At 43.7% G+C, this 12,788-nt stretch overlaps 1 long non-coding RNA gene across 1 annotated transcript; it reads left to right on the top strand.

The window, feature by feature from the left end:
• Positions 1-515: 515 nt before the first annotated feature.
• LOC133114995 (uncharacterized) lies at positions 516-3,041 on the top strand. Its single transcript, XR_009705591.1, has 3 exons — positions 516-639; positions 811-1,760; positions 1,988-3,041. It is a non-coding gene; the product is annotated as an uncharacterized LOC133114995 (long non-coding RNA).
• The last annotated feature ends 9,747 nt before the right edge of the window (positions 3,042-12,788 follow it).

Raw genomic sequence — 12,788 nt, 5'->3', positions numbered from 1 at the left:
CTGATGTAATAGCACTACAGTATAATATGAGTATTAATCACACCTGGCCAGTGCTGACTTTTTGAAGCAGCCCCACAAGGGAGCTCAAAACTGGCCACAGCACCAACCAGAGGGAGGGTGTCAGTGGGCTCAGTTTCCCCTACTCATCACAGTAGAATCCTAAATTAGGACTAAATTCAGTTTGGTCCAAATTCAGTTTGGTAGAAAAAATCAGTGATAAAAATATGGTGGAATCTCACAGAAATAAAATGAAGCATAAAGTTTCCTTCTACAGTTATCCCAGTCTACTTGCTAGAAAGTGAAACTGTATTACCCGATTGGTCAATCTTAAATGGAGAAAAACTGTGTGACCTCATTGGACATATTTTGGGGTTATTTAGACTGACATATGTTTTGTTTTTGGCAGTGAATATGCACTACAGATCAACTGCTGTTCACACATCAGTGCTCCTCTGTGTGTGACAGGATTTGTAAAGAGGAAGGGGCTTTGCATACCTGTCCTGCCTCACTGCTCCACACACTTTAAGACCCCCAGTACTGATCAGTGACTGTCCAGTCCTTTCTCAGACACTGACACAGGCAGCATTATGATGATGTCAGTCTTTCTCCTGCTGGTGATGTTGGGACTGTTTGTACATGGTGAGAATGAATTGATCCATTTTATATTTTAGTTACATTCCGGTTTTTCTTTGTTGACTTTTGACTACTGTTTTAACAGCAGTTAAATTCTTGTCAAATTTACCAGAATATTGCACCTTGTTTGATAATATTATTGTCTATTGATATCCATTTCCTTGTTTTCCTTTTCAGAATCAATGGCAGATATAGTAGTGACTCAGTCTCCATCAGCTCAGGCTGTTCAGCAGGGAGACACTGTCTCTATCAGCTGTAGAGTCAGTCAGAGTGTTGATGATGACGACGGTGATTCTGCTCTCAGCTGGTACCTGCAGAAACCTGGTCAGGCTCCGAAACTTCTGATTTATGATGCCACAACACGCGAGTCTGGGATTCCTGATCGTTTCAGTGGGAGTGGATCTGGGACTCAGTTTACACTGAAAATCACTGGAGTCCAGACTGAAGATGCAGGAGAGTATTACTGTCAGAGTTACCACTACATCAACAGTAAAAATGTGTTCACACAGTGATACAGAGCCGTACAAAAACCTCCCTCAGTCAGACTGCATAGAGACTGCACTGCTGCAGCTGGGACCTACTGCAGGTGCTGAGGGGGGAGGCACTGACCCGAGACACTGAGGGCCTCTGCTCTAAAACACTGAACTACATTGTGCAATAATAACTCACATATTCTCAAATTTAATGCACTTTATCTCAATGTAAATGACAATCTTCTTCTAAGGGTCAATTTTTTTAGTATGTTTAAAACGTCTCATTTAAAAAACAAAAAACACTTGAGACATGATGAGAAATTTGGCTCATTTTCTCTAAAACAGAGTACATATTTTGATGATCATTTTTGTGCATACTCTATTAGAGATTTCAACAGGGTTAAATCATAATTTGATACAAAACAGGTTTTTTTATGTTGGTCATGGTTACCTTAAATTTGACGAGGGGATCCTGTACGTTTCCTGGATAATATATTCATAAAACATTTTTTAAACTATTTTGTCATTTCGCACACGCTTTTAATCCAAAGCAATTTACAAGTGCATAGGTTCTTCCACAGGTTAAAAGCATCAAATCCAGAACTCGTAAAAGACGCATGAAGGGCTGTTCTCAACAAAAAGATAACAGTCATCGTAAGTGCAATTTTCTTTTTATTCTTTTTAAAAATATATATTTTTATTATTTGTATACATTCCCAGACTCTTAAATAGGAATGAGCTCACATCTAGAGACCATTCAAAGATTACTGAGGTGATTCAGAGAAGTCAGAGTGCAGAGAAAACTTGTATTTCAGCAATGAGTCCTGCATTTGTTCAGTGATGCAAGTGCAGCTCACCCCAGATATAATTTCCCCTGACAGAGACCGCAGGGAGGGAGGAATGTTCTCCACACTCTGACAGAGACCCCAGGGAGGGAGGAATGTTCTCCACACTCTGACACTGTTCCTCTTACTCTTTCCCAAACTCCATATTCACATACATGTTCTCCAGAAACTTAATTTTCTTCCTGGCCTGTGTAAAAGCATTGACACGTCAAAGGGTATTTATGTCTGTCCTTTTCTTAGAGGTAGGTGTGAGTAAAATTCATTGTTTTTAAGCTGTCATCATGATTTGAGGCATTTTTATGGTTATTACAAATATATTTCAGGACAATTTTTGACAAATGCGCCCTACCTCATTAAATCAGTGTTGTTTGGGTTGTGCTTCCAGAACACTCAATCCATACATCACATAAGCTGCAATTACACACACCAACCACAGGAGGAGCCAGAGTGCTACTGTTGCTCCAACTGTAAAAGTACTACAGCAGGGGTTCTCAACCCAACACCCCTACTTGAGGCTATCTACTTGAACAGCATCCAATGCAACATTATTTAGCAATGAGACAAAATTAATCAACTGAACAAACTAGCAACTACAAAATTAACAAATACAGCACATCCAAAGGAAGTTAACAGCAAACCTACTGTGAAAACGTAGTCTAAATGTAAAAGAAAAAAAAAAGAAAAAAAAGAAAGAAGCTAATTGAACTATTGGCTACATTACCTTTAATGTTATGAGATATGTATGTGTCATGTTCAGAAGTGGTGGCTGCTACACCTCTAACTCTCTTCCATCTTAATACAGTTCTGTGGTGCTGTTCTACGAGGGTCTTGTCCCAGTACAAAACAGAACATCCTACAGGCTAAAAACCATGAACATTGTCTTGTGCTATCATCAGTAGCAGTACTGATAAATGAAATCACATTTAATGTAATGTGATGTAAAAACACCCCCTATAATCGTCCAAACGCCGACCTCTCACCCATGGTGCTTCCAGCGCCCCATTGCAATGTCAGAACGGCCCCTGGGGGGTGGTACCACCCTCATTGAGAAACCGTGCACTACAGTATAATATGAGAGAGGAAACCACGGCCTGGTATTAAATCAGACCTGGCCAGTGCTGACTGTTTGAAGCAGCCCCACAAGGGAGCTCAAAACTGGCCACAGCACTGACCAGAGGGAGGGTGTCAGTGGGCTCAGTTTCCCCAACTCATCACAGTAGAATCCTAAATTAGGACTAAATTTAGTTTGGTCCTAATTTAGTTTGGTAGAATAAATCAGTGATGAAAATATGCTGAAAAAGTTTGACTGCTGCACTGGAGAAAATATCAGAGTAATCAGAGAGATGAAGTAGAAAAATACAATGTCTAATGTGATGGAAGGACCTGCTCATAATGTGAAAACACTCACCGTTATATTGCTCTACTTCACATTATTTCATATGGATATCGTGTGTATGTGAATCTATTACCTGTGCATGTGTGATATCCAAGGTAGGTTCTGTGATATCTGTATGCTAACGTTACTGTGTTTTCGTTGGAGTGTGACGTGATTGCCTGGATGGATGGGAGCCCATAAACCAGTCTCTGCGTATAAGGGTGGGGTTGAGCGCCCGTTGCCTTCTGGGTAACACAGGCTGGAGATTCAAGCTAAACATGTCCAGTGCTTTAGCTTGAATCTCCAGCCTGTGTTAGCATACAGATAGCAGGGAACCTACCTTGGCTAGCCTGAGCGATATGGCGGAAGAATTGCATGAGCGAGAGAGACAGACAACGGAGGACACAGAGTTTGCATCACAGCCAATAATAACTTTGAACCTTTGTTACATCCTGCAGTACTCATAGACTTCTTCAGCAGCAATAGGAAAATTAATTGGAAGAAACATCCACAACCAAGATTTTGATGCAGCTTGTTAGCTTGATATTTGCTTTGTTTATGATTGTGGATACTTCTTCCAATTAATCCTTGGAGATTCAAGACGAACTGACACTGGACGCATTTGCCCTTAGAGGTTTTCCCATTTATTTATGAAATGGTTACACTGACGGTGAATTTTAAAAAGGCCAACATACATAATTTAAGCATTTAATCAAAATAAGCTCAACTGAAAAAAGCGTGACAGTGCTCCTTTAAGAAACAACAGCTACAGAAATCATTTGATAACTTTTATACTGTAGTATTGTATTCCCTGTGGTGTTAGCAGGGTAGTCTATAAGAATCGCCATTCAGATGATCATTTGGGTCCCGCTTGGTGATTGCCTGGAAGCTTAGTCATTCGGAGGATGTCACTTGGGGTCCAGAGTGGTGATTGGTTGGAGGAATAGCTAATCAGATGCTGTCATTATGGAAGCGTTTTGTACAGATCTGGCCAGTGCGCCCCATCCTGAGTTTGTTATAGTAATGGGATGAGCCCAAATACAGAGAGGATGAAAAAACGTATACAGGTCTGGAACTATCATCTGTAAATGGTGATAGATTATGCCCCCTTTAGGTAACACACATTACATTCCTTAACCAGACACATTACATAACATGACATAATATTACATTACTTAATCAGACACATTACATGACATTACATTACTTCAGTGGACACATGACATGACATGACCTGACATGACATTAGATTACATTACTTAACCAGACACATTACATGACATAACATTAAATGACACTCCATTACACTACATTATTAGCATTTGGCAGACACTCTTATCAAGCACAACACAATAGAACAATAAACACTTATGTACAAACAATCAACAGCTCACATAGCCAAACAAACTAGCACAAATATCCTCCTAGCAAACTAGTTATAAGACAAGTAATGGCACACAATTGAGAACTGAAACAATTACAGGGAGGTAGAGTGGGGTGGGGACAGTTGCAGGTTGAAGAGGTGTGTCTTCAGCGTGCGCTTGAAGGTGGTCAGAGTCTCTGCTGTTCTGACCTCCACGGGGAGTCTGTGGGCCACAAAAAATTAGCTACAGGATAGAGGAGTAGTAGGAGGAGCCTTATCCGAGCAGGGTATTGTGGGAATTGGAGTCCCACAGGGATAGGCGATTCTTCAAGGTGAGTTCAGTTTTCAGAACGAGAGGGCACAAATGGAATTTGTAGAGATATTGGGAAGTATTTTTTCACACAGCGAGTGGGTAATGTGTGGAATAGCTTGCCAGTACATGTAGTGGAGGCAGAAACATTGGGGGTTTTCAAGACCAGGCTTGATATAGTGATATATGATATATGATACTATTCAGCTTTTAGGGAAACTAGGCAGCAGGTACACTGAGGGGTAGGAAAAGGCGAGCATTGCTGGGCTGAATGGCCTGTTCTCACCATTACGTAAGTTCTGTTATATTGTGTTATGTTATGTCAACTTAATGCACCGGGAGCTAACTAAGCTGGCCCCAAGGTGGTCTCTCTTTCTGTTTTTGGTTTTCTTCCAGCTGCAGCCGGAGCGGCCGGTGTATGTGGTCCAGCCCGAAGGACATCAGGAGGAGCGGATCAACAGAACAACCTGCGTGCCCCCAGAAGATGAGGAAGCAGAACAGGAACCGGAACCAGGACCACGGACCACCACCGGCTTGGTGAGAGCACTTCCCTTAATTGGTCATTGAGAGCACACACGGGGATGTGGACCGGGGTAATTGGTCTGCTCAGCTCCGCCCGATTGATTAACTCACACAGCTGCCACTGGTTTCCTCTGACACAGGGAAAGGGACAAAAGAGCGGTGTTTGTGAGAGTTGGTGTTCAGGCAGCCAGGAAGTAAACAGGCTCTGATCCACATTATTCTAAAAAGGTTTGGACGGTTTTTTCCCGCCTTTTGTTTTTGTTGGCCGTAATCTTTCTGTCACGTTTCAGGTCTGTCTCGCCATGTTTTATGTTGATTTATGTTTATTTATGTTGTCTTAGTCACGTAGTGTCTTCATGTATTATGTTAGTCTAGGTTCGTCATGTTGTTTAATTATGTTTCGTTACGATTTCTTTTCTTGTCATGTCTAGTTATGTTTTCGTACGATTATATTCCTGGTTATGTTTTGTGGTTATCGTCTTAGTTTCGCGTTGTGTCATGTTTTGATTTATGTTACGTTAACTGGTCACGGTTTATGCATACACTTTTACATGTTTTTCCGCAAACCTTGCGTTCCGCCTTTTCTCTCTCTCTCCTTCTGTCATTCACTTCCTATTGTTTCTATTTGTCTATTCACTAAAACTACTAACGCTAGATCAGGATTGGGTAGAGACTAACAAACTAATCATGTGTTCATGTTACCTTACGTTTCTCGTGCATGTCATTTACTAATTTACTAATGCTAGGGCAGGATAGGTTTATTACTAACGATTACTAATCTCCTTGTTAAAATTGTCATCCATCGCACCTGTTTTCCATTTCCTTGCTACGCTCTAACTAATTGTCTACACCTGTCTACACCTGCATTTATAGCCCAGTCGCGCAACTGTTCACTGCGAAATTGTCTGCCTCTGTTTTCCACGCAACTCTTGAGCATTTACTGTTTTGATTACACTTTACGATCCAAGCCTGTTTACCGACCATAGTTTATTGATTTCTGTTTTGTGACCATCGTTTGTTTTTTGACTACGTCCTCGCCTACCGTTTTTGTACTTTTGCCCCGCTGATTGTTTCATGGTTTCGACTCCCGCTTCGCCCACGACTACGCCTCTGCCTGCCGTCCGCCTGTTCATCTGCCCCGCTGACAGCTCTCCTGCTACCGGACCTCCCTGCACGTCTACCGACTACGAGATTGCCTCTTCCCTCGGCACCGTGCTTTTTGTTTGTTTTATATTTGTTTGGCTGGATCTTCGTGTATGGACTTTGCTTGTGTTTACTACGCTCCTGGGACTCGTCCCGAATAAAGCCCTAACGGGACTTTATTTTACTATTGTTTCTGAGTCGTGCATTTTGGGTCCAACCCCCACGCACCCGTCTCACTTTCTTTCGTTTGTGCTTGGGAGGAAATGGATTTGTTTTAGGTATGATTGAGAGTGCGGCAGTGGGGCGGCAGACCTGGGACCGTGTCGCTGGCCGAGTGAAGAGGGGTGGTGGTGACGGCTGTGGAATGGTGAGATGGAAGAGAAGGCAGCTGGAGTGAACCGGCGAGCCCTGGGCTGGGCAGGAGGTGAGCGGGAGTGGAGCCCCAGTGGTGTGAGGAACGTGCACCGCCATCAAACGCAAGTGCCAGTGTGTCCCGTTCTGTCCAGTCCACAGTGGGGTAATTGGTGCTGTGCCTTCTCCTCTCCATAGTGCGGCCCTGTTCCCCTGACCGGAGGATACTGCAATCTGGGAAACCCACAGTGTTCGGCCGGCGTGGTTCCAGACGGCAGGAATGGGGAGCAGTCCCTTTTGATTTTGTTTTTTATTTTTGGAGGTGGAGACGTTCTGGCACCTGTGGCATGGGCCGAGTTGTGTCCCTCCCTTTTGGGGTGTCAGAGTGGGGTGGCTGCCAGGTCATGAAACTATTCAAAATTGTAATCACTGTGCTTAATTCATCCCTGTGTCCTGGTTGCTAGTGGTGGATGGATTCCGGTACCTGTGGTGGTGGGGGAAGCTAGCGTGACTGTTGACCCACTGAAATATGCTCACTACAGACTGCTAGTGTAAACCATGCATGCTCACTACAGACTGCTAGTCTAAACCATGCATGCTCGCTACAGACTGCTAGCCTAAACCATGCATGCTCACTACAGACTGCTAGTGTAAACCATGCATGCTCACTACAGACTGCTAGTGTAAACCATGCATGCTCACTACAGACTGCTAGCCTAAACCATGCATGCTCACTACAGACTGCTAGTGTAAACCATGTATGCTCACTACAGACTGCTAGTGTAAACCATGTATGCTCACTACAGACTGCTAGTGTAAACCATGTATGCTCACTACAGACTGCATGTGTAAACCATGTATGCTCACTACAGACTGCATGTGTAAACCATGTATGATGTAAACCAGACCCCAGACAGCAGGGAGACACTGTCTCTATCAGCTGTACAGCCAGTCAGTGTGTTTATGATGATGCTGATCTCAGCTGGTACCTGCAGAAACCTGGGCAGGCTCATAAACTTCTGATATATCTTTCCACAATAAGAATCTGGGATTCCTGTTCGTTTCAGTGGGAGTGGATCTGGGACTCAGTTTACACTGAAAATCACTGGAGTCCAGGCTGAAGATGCAGGAGATTATTACTGTCAGAGTGTACATGAGATCAGTGGTAGCGGGGTGTTCACACAGTGATACAGAGCCGTACAAAAACCTCCCTCAGTCAGACTGCACAGAGACTGCACTGCTGCAGCTGGGACCTACTGCAGGTGCTGAGGGGGGAGGCACTGATCTGTAACACTCAGCGGCTCTGCTCTAAAACATTGAGTTTTGTTGTGCAATAAGGACTCTCATTTTTATTGAATCAAATTTAATGCACTTTCTCTCAATGTTAATGTCAGCACATTAAAATCATTCTCTTACTATCCATTTTCTTAGTTTGTTTAAAACTTCTCATTGAAAAAAACATGACATGAGGAGACATTTGGTTCAGAGTACATTCAGCAAGGAGGACTCGATCACCAGTTTACAAGATGCAGACTGAAGAAAATACAAAAATAGTGAAGCAGCCCCACAATGGAGCTCAAAACTGGCCACAGCACCGACCAGAGGGAGGGTGTCAGTGGGCTCAGTTTGCCCTGCCTCATCACACAAGAGCCTCTCATCTGCAGTCTGTCTGCAGTCTGCCTGTGTTAGCTGAACAGGATGTACAGTCCTCCATCACAATGGCTGTACATCTAAGTGAGTGAACTGCAGTGTGTGAGAAGAAGAGGCTGCAGGGAACATGAGCTTTATGGAGATGCAGCTTCTCTGTGCTCTCACAGTTATGGAGGATATGATGAACATTACATGGGTCTGTAACTGTGACGTACCAAACTAAATTAGGACAACAGAACAAATCAGTGAAAAGGTTTCACTGCTGCACTGGAGAAAATATCACAGTCATCATTGTTCGAGTAGAAATTAGAATAGAAAAGAGTTTTATTGCCATTTGCACAGGTACAATACAGTACAGGTACATTGGAATTCTTGTGAGTTATCTTCCAGTCAGGCAAGTAAAAAATACACATGAATAATAAATAATAAAGGTGAGGCTAGTGCAAGTAAAAACAGTGCAGATGTACGTACAAAACAATACAATACAATACAATTCTATATAAGACAAGAGTAAGTAAAATAAAAAATAAAAAATAAATAAATAAAAAGGAGACATTTCTTATTGCACATTGTTATATTTTGCTCGATTTACAGTGTATTGCACATGTTGAGGAATGGATATATTGGACATTCTGTGTGATTGGGGGCAGATAATGTCAGTGGGGAGTGAGGTGTTTCCATCCCTCCTTAATGTCCTGTGCCACTAGCCTGACAGTGGCTGGGAAGAAGCTGTTGTGAAAGCGGGCCCTGTGAGTTTTGATGCTCACAGGCCTGCGATGCCTCAGGTTGTAGCCTGAGTCCACCCATTTGAACAGGGTGTGTGCTGGGTGCTGTTTGTCCTTGAGGATACACTGTGCCCCCCCCCTGCAGCGCTGGGTGTATATAGTGTCCATGGAGGGGAGATCAGAGCCGATGATTCTCTCTGCTGTCTATGACCCGTTGCAGTTTTTTCCTCTCAGCCATAGTGGTGTTTCCGTACCACACTGTGGTACCACTGGTGAGGATACTTTCCACAAGTCCTCTGTAGACTTGGGTGAGGGGCTGGAGTCCGAGTCTGGCCTTCTTCAGCAGCCTGATGAAATATAACCTCTGCTGAGCTTTTTTCACTGTAGCTGCAGTGTGTTTTGCCCAGCTGAGGCTCTCACTGATCTGAAGGCCCAGGAACCTGTCGCTCTCAGTCCGCTCAATCACTGTCCCCTTGATCACGAGAGGCTGCAGAGAGGGGGCTTTTTTCCTGAAATCCAGAATGAGTTATTTTGTTTTGTCCAGGCTTAGAACCAGATCATTGTCCTCCCATAGGCAATGATCCTGTGGACCAGGTCTCTATATGATGACTCCTTTTTAATCCTCCCTTTTAATCAGGCCGAGGATGGTCGTGTCATCCTTGTACTTGATGATGGTGTTATTGTCCTGATTGGAGGCACAGTCATATGTGTAGAGTGCAAATAGCTTAGGACTGAGGCAGCAGCCCTGCGGGGTTCCTGTACTCACTGTGAGCTCAGCAGAGACCTTCTTTCCCATTCTCACCACCTGTGGCCTGTCTGTGAGAAAGTCCAGGATCCAGTTGCGGGTGGGTGTGGGTACTCCCAGGTCTGCCAGCTTTGCGGTCAGCTTCAGCAGCCTGATTGTGTGGAAGGCTGAGCTGTAATCCAGGAACAGAAGCCGAGCATAAGTGTCATGAGAGTCCAGGTGTTGCAATATGGAGTGAAGTGCTAGTGCCACCGTGTCGTCCACTGATCTGTTCGAGCGGTAGGCAAACTGAAGTGGGTCAACAGTGTCTGGAACCACAGAGTTTATTTGTTCTAGCACCAGCTTCTCCAGACACTTCATGGCAACTGAAGTGAGTGCCACAGGTCTGAAGTCATTCATTGTGGTTATGTTTGGTTTTTTAGGGACCGGCACAATGACGGAGGACTTAAAGGTGCGTGGGACTGTTTCCTGTGAGAGAGAGGAGTTAAAGATGTCGGTGTACACCCCTGCCAGCTGCTCTGCACACGCCCTCAGTACTCTCGGTGCCACTCAGTCGGGTCCCACTGCCTTGCGGGGGTTCACCCGCCTCAGAGCCCCGAGGACCTGTGTGTGCGTCAGCTGAAGTGCTTTCTCCTCTGGATCACAGGTGGCCTTTAAGGGAATGTCTCTGTTTTGTTGGTCAAATCTGGCGTAGAAGCAGTTGAGGTTGTCAGGTAGAGCAGCATCCCAGATCACAGTTCTGTTTGCATCTGTTCTGTAGTTAGTAATTGACTGGATCCCCTGCCACATGCTCCTTGTGTTGTTTTCCCTATAGCAGCTCTCCAGTCCTTGGGTATATGTCCTCTTGGCAGCCCGAATGGATTTTTGGAGCTCATAGCGGAATGCCTGTACTCCATAATGTCCCCTGACTTGAAAGCTGCACACCGGTTCCTGATCTTGCTGCGTACATCCGCATTGAACCAGGGCTTCTGATTGGGAAACACACGAATAGTCCGGGTGGGAATGCAGATTGAAGTGCACCAGTCAATATCGCTGCTAACAGTATCTGTGTACTCATGTATGTTGTCTGTGGCTACCTTAAAAGTGTTCATATCTGTGGCTTCCAAACACCCCTGCAGTTCTGCTAGTGCATCTTCAGTCCACATATTCACAGTTCTTACTATATATCAAAGGTATATGATATCAAAGGTAGACTGTTACAAAAACTAGACCATTACACCAGTCGCATTGAACCAATCAGAATAACATCAAACCTGACTATATTCTGACCTGGGATTATCATGAAACATCTTTATGCCATCTCCAGTATTCCTGTGCTCAAACCTGTAAGGAATGTGAGAAAAGGGGGCCCCCAGGGGGCACAAGAAGGCTCCTCTAGGAATCCTTCTCTAGTTCTCCCTCACAGGCATGTGTGCCAAAAGGTGGGGGCTAACAATGCATGCTCCAGGAGGGGGAAGTCAGCAAGTTGACCAGCGCATGACACCAAATGTTACTTATTGCTGGCTTACAGGTCATTCAGAGAGGTTAACAGAGAGGTTGTCGTGAGCCACGGACCCCTTGCCGAGCTCAGACCTCACGTTCCCACGAGCAGTACCTCACCATGAGGTGTCTCGGGGACGAACTCAAGTACTCCGAACGTCCTGGAGCCCTGGTAAGTTCTACTGAACTTCCAGCCCAGTCTCGAAGTGAAGGGTGTGATGCAAATCTGGTAATCGATGTCCTGTATTCAATGTATTTACTCTAAAGACTCTTTGTCACATATGATTATAGTAAGATATATTTTATTATAATCAATCAAAAGAATAGAGTTGTACAGATTACAGTGTACATATCATCTTTTGCAGTTTGCTAATCACATGCAAGTTACATATACCCCTCTTAGCTCTTTCTAAATTACCTTTCCACCACGATGTTTAAAAATCAAGGTACACCCTTCCTATATCCATCCTCTTTGGCCTTAGCCTTATCCTATAGCTCCCCCTTCTTGACGTTTAAAAAGAAACTATTCCTATAATATTATATTTATCTAAATATGATAATTTCTCTACATTTTTCTACTTTATATAGTACCCTAATAAGAAATAAAAGATATATAAAAGTAAACTTATAATATGTTACTTTTCCTACTTCTACTAGTAATATAGATTATAATTACCACTCCAGCTTTGTTATAATTGTTCTGCGTGGCTCTTTCTTCACCTGAGTCCGCACCGCGTACGTCACTCCTCTCTCCATATCCATATCCTGGAGTGGCGCGCAGAGGGAGCGCGCCACTCCAGCTTGACTGTCTTGCGTTGCTCTCTCTTCAACAGCTCGTAGATATCTTCTGAAGCCAAATTCTGGGATCCTGCTCTAAGGTCTAAAAACTTATCCCTTATATATCTTTTTTGCATACAAAAGTGTACCTTTTTTGATAAGAAATGCCCCCATTATGTCAAGCGGGAAGACATTTATCTTTTATATAACCTGTTTTTTAATGACCATATTAATTATTTCTGTTTTTCCAATTGTCATTTTCTCATACCTCAAAAGAAATGTCCCCAATATTTTATTTCATGGGCCCCTCTGGTTTGGGAATTTCCCCCAACTTAATATATGAGTGGAAAAACACTAGCCCTTATGTTGTTTTTAATGAACCTATTCATCACTGGTG

This window comes from Conger conger, chromosome 16 (assembly GCF_963514075.1).
Source record: "Conger conger chromosome 16, fConCon1.1, whole genome shotgun sequence".
NCBI classification, from domain to species: Eukaryota; Metazoa; Chordata; class Actinopteri; order Anguilliformes; family Congridae; genus Conger; species Conger conger.
The sequence above is the reverse complement of the archived record's forward strand: the minus strand, read 5'-3'. Positions and strand labels throughout refer to the sequence as shown.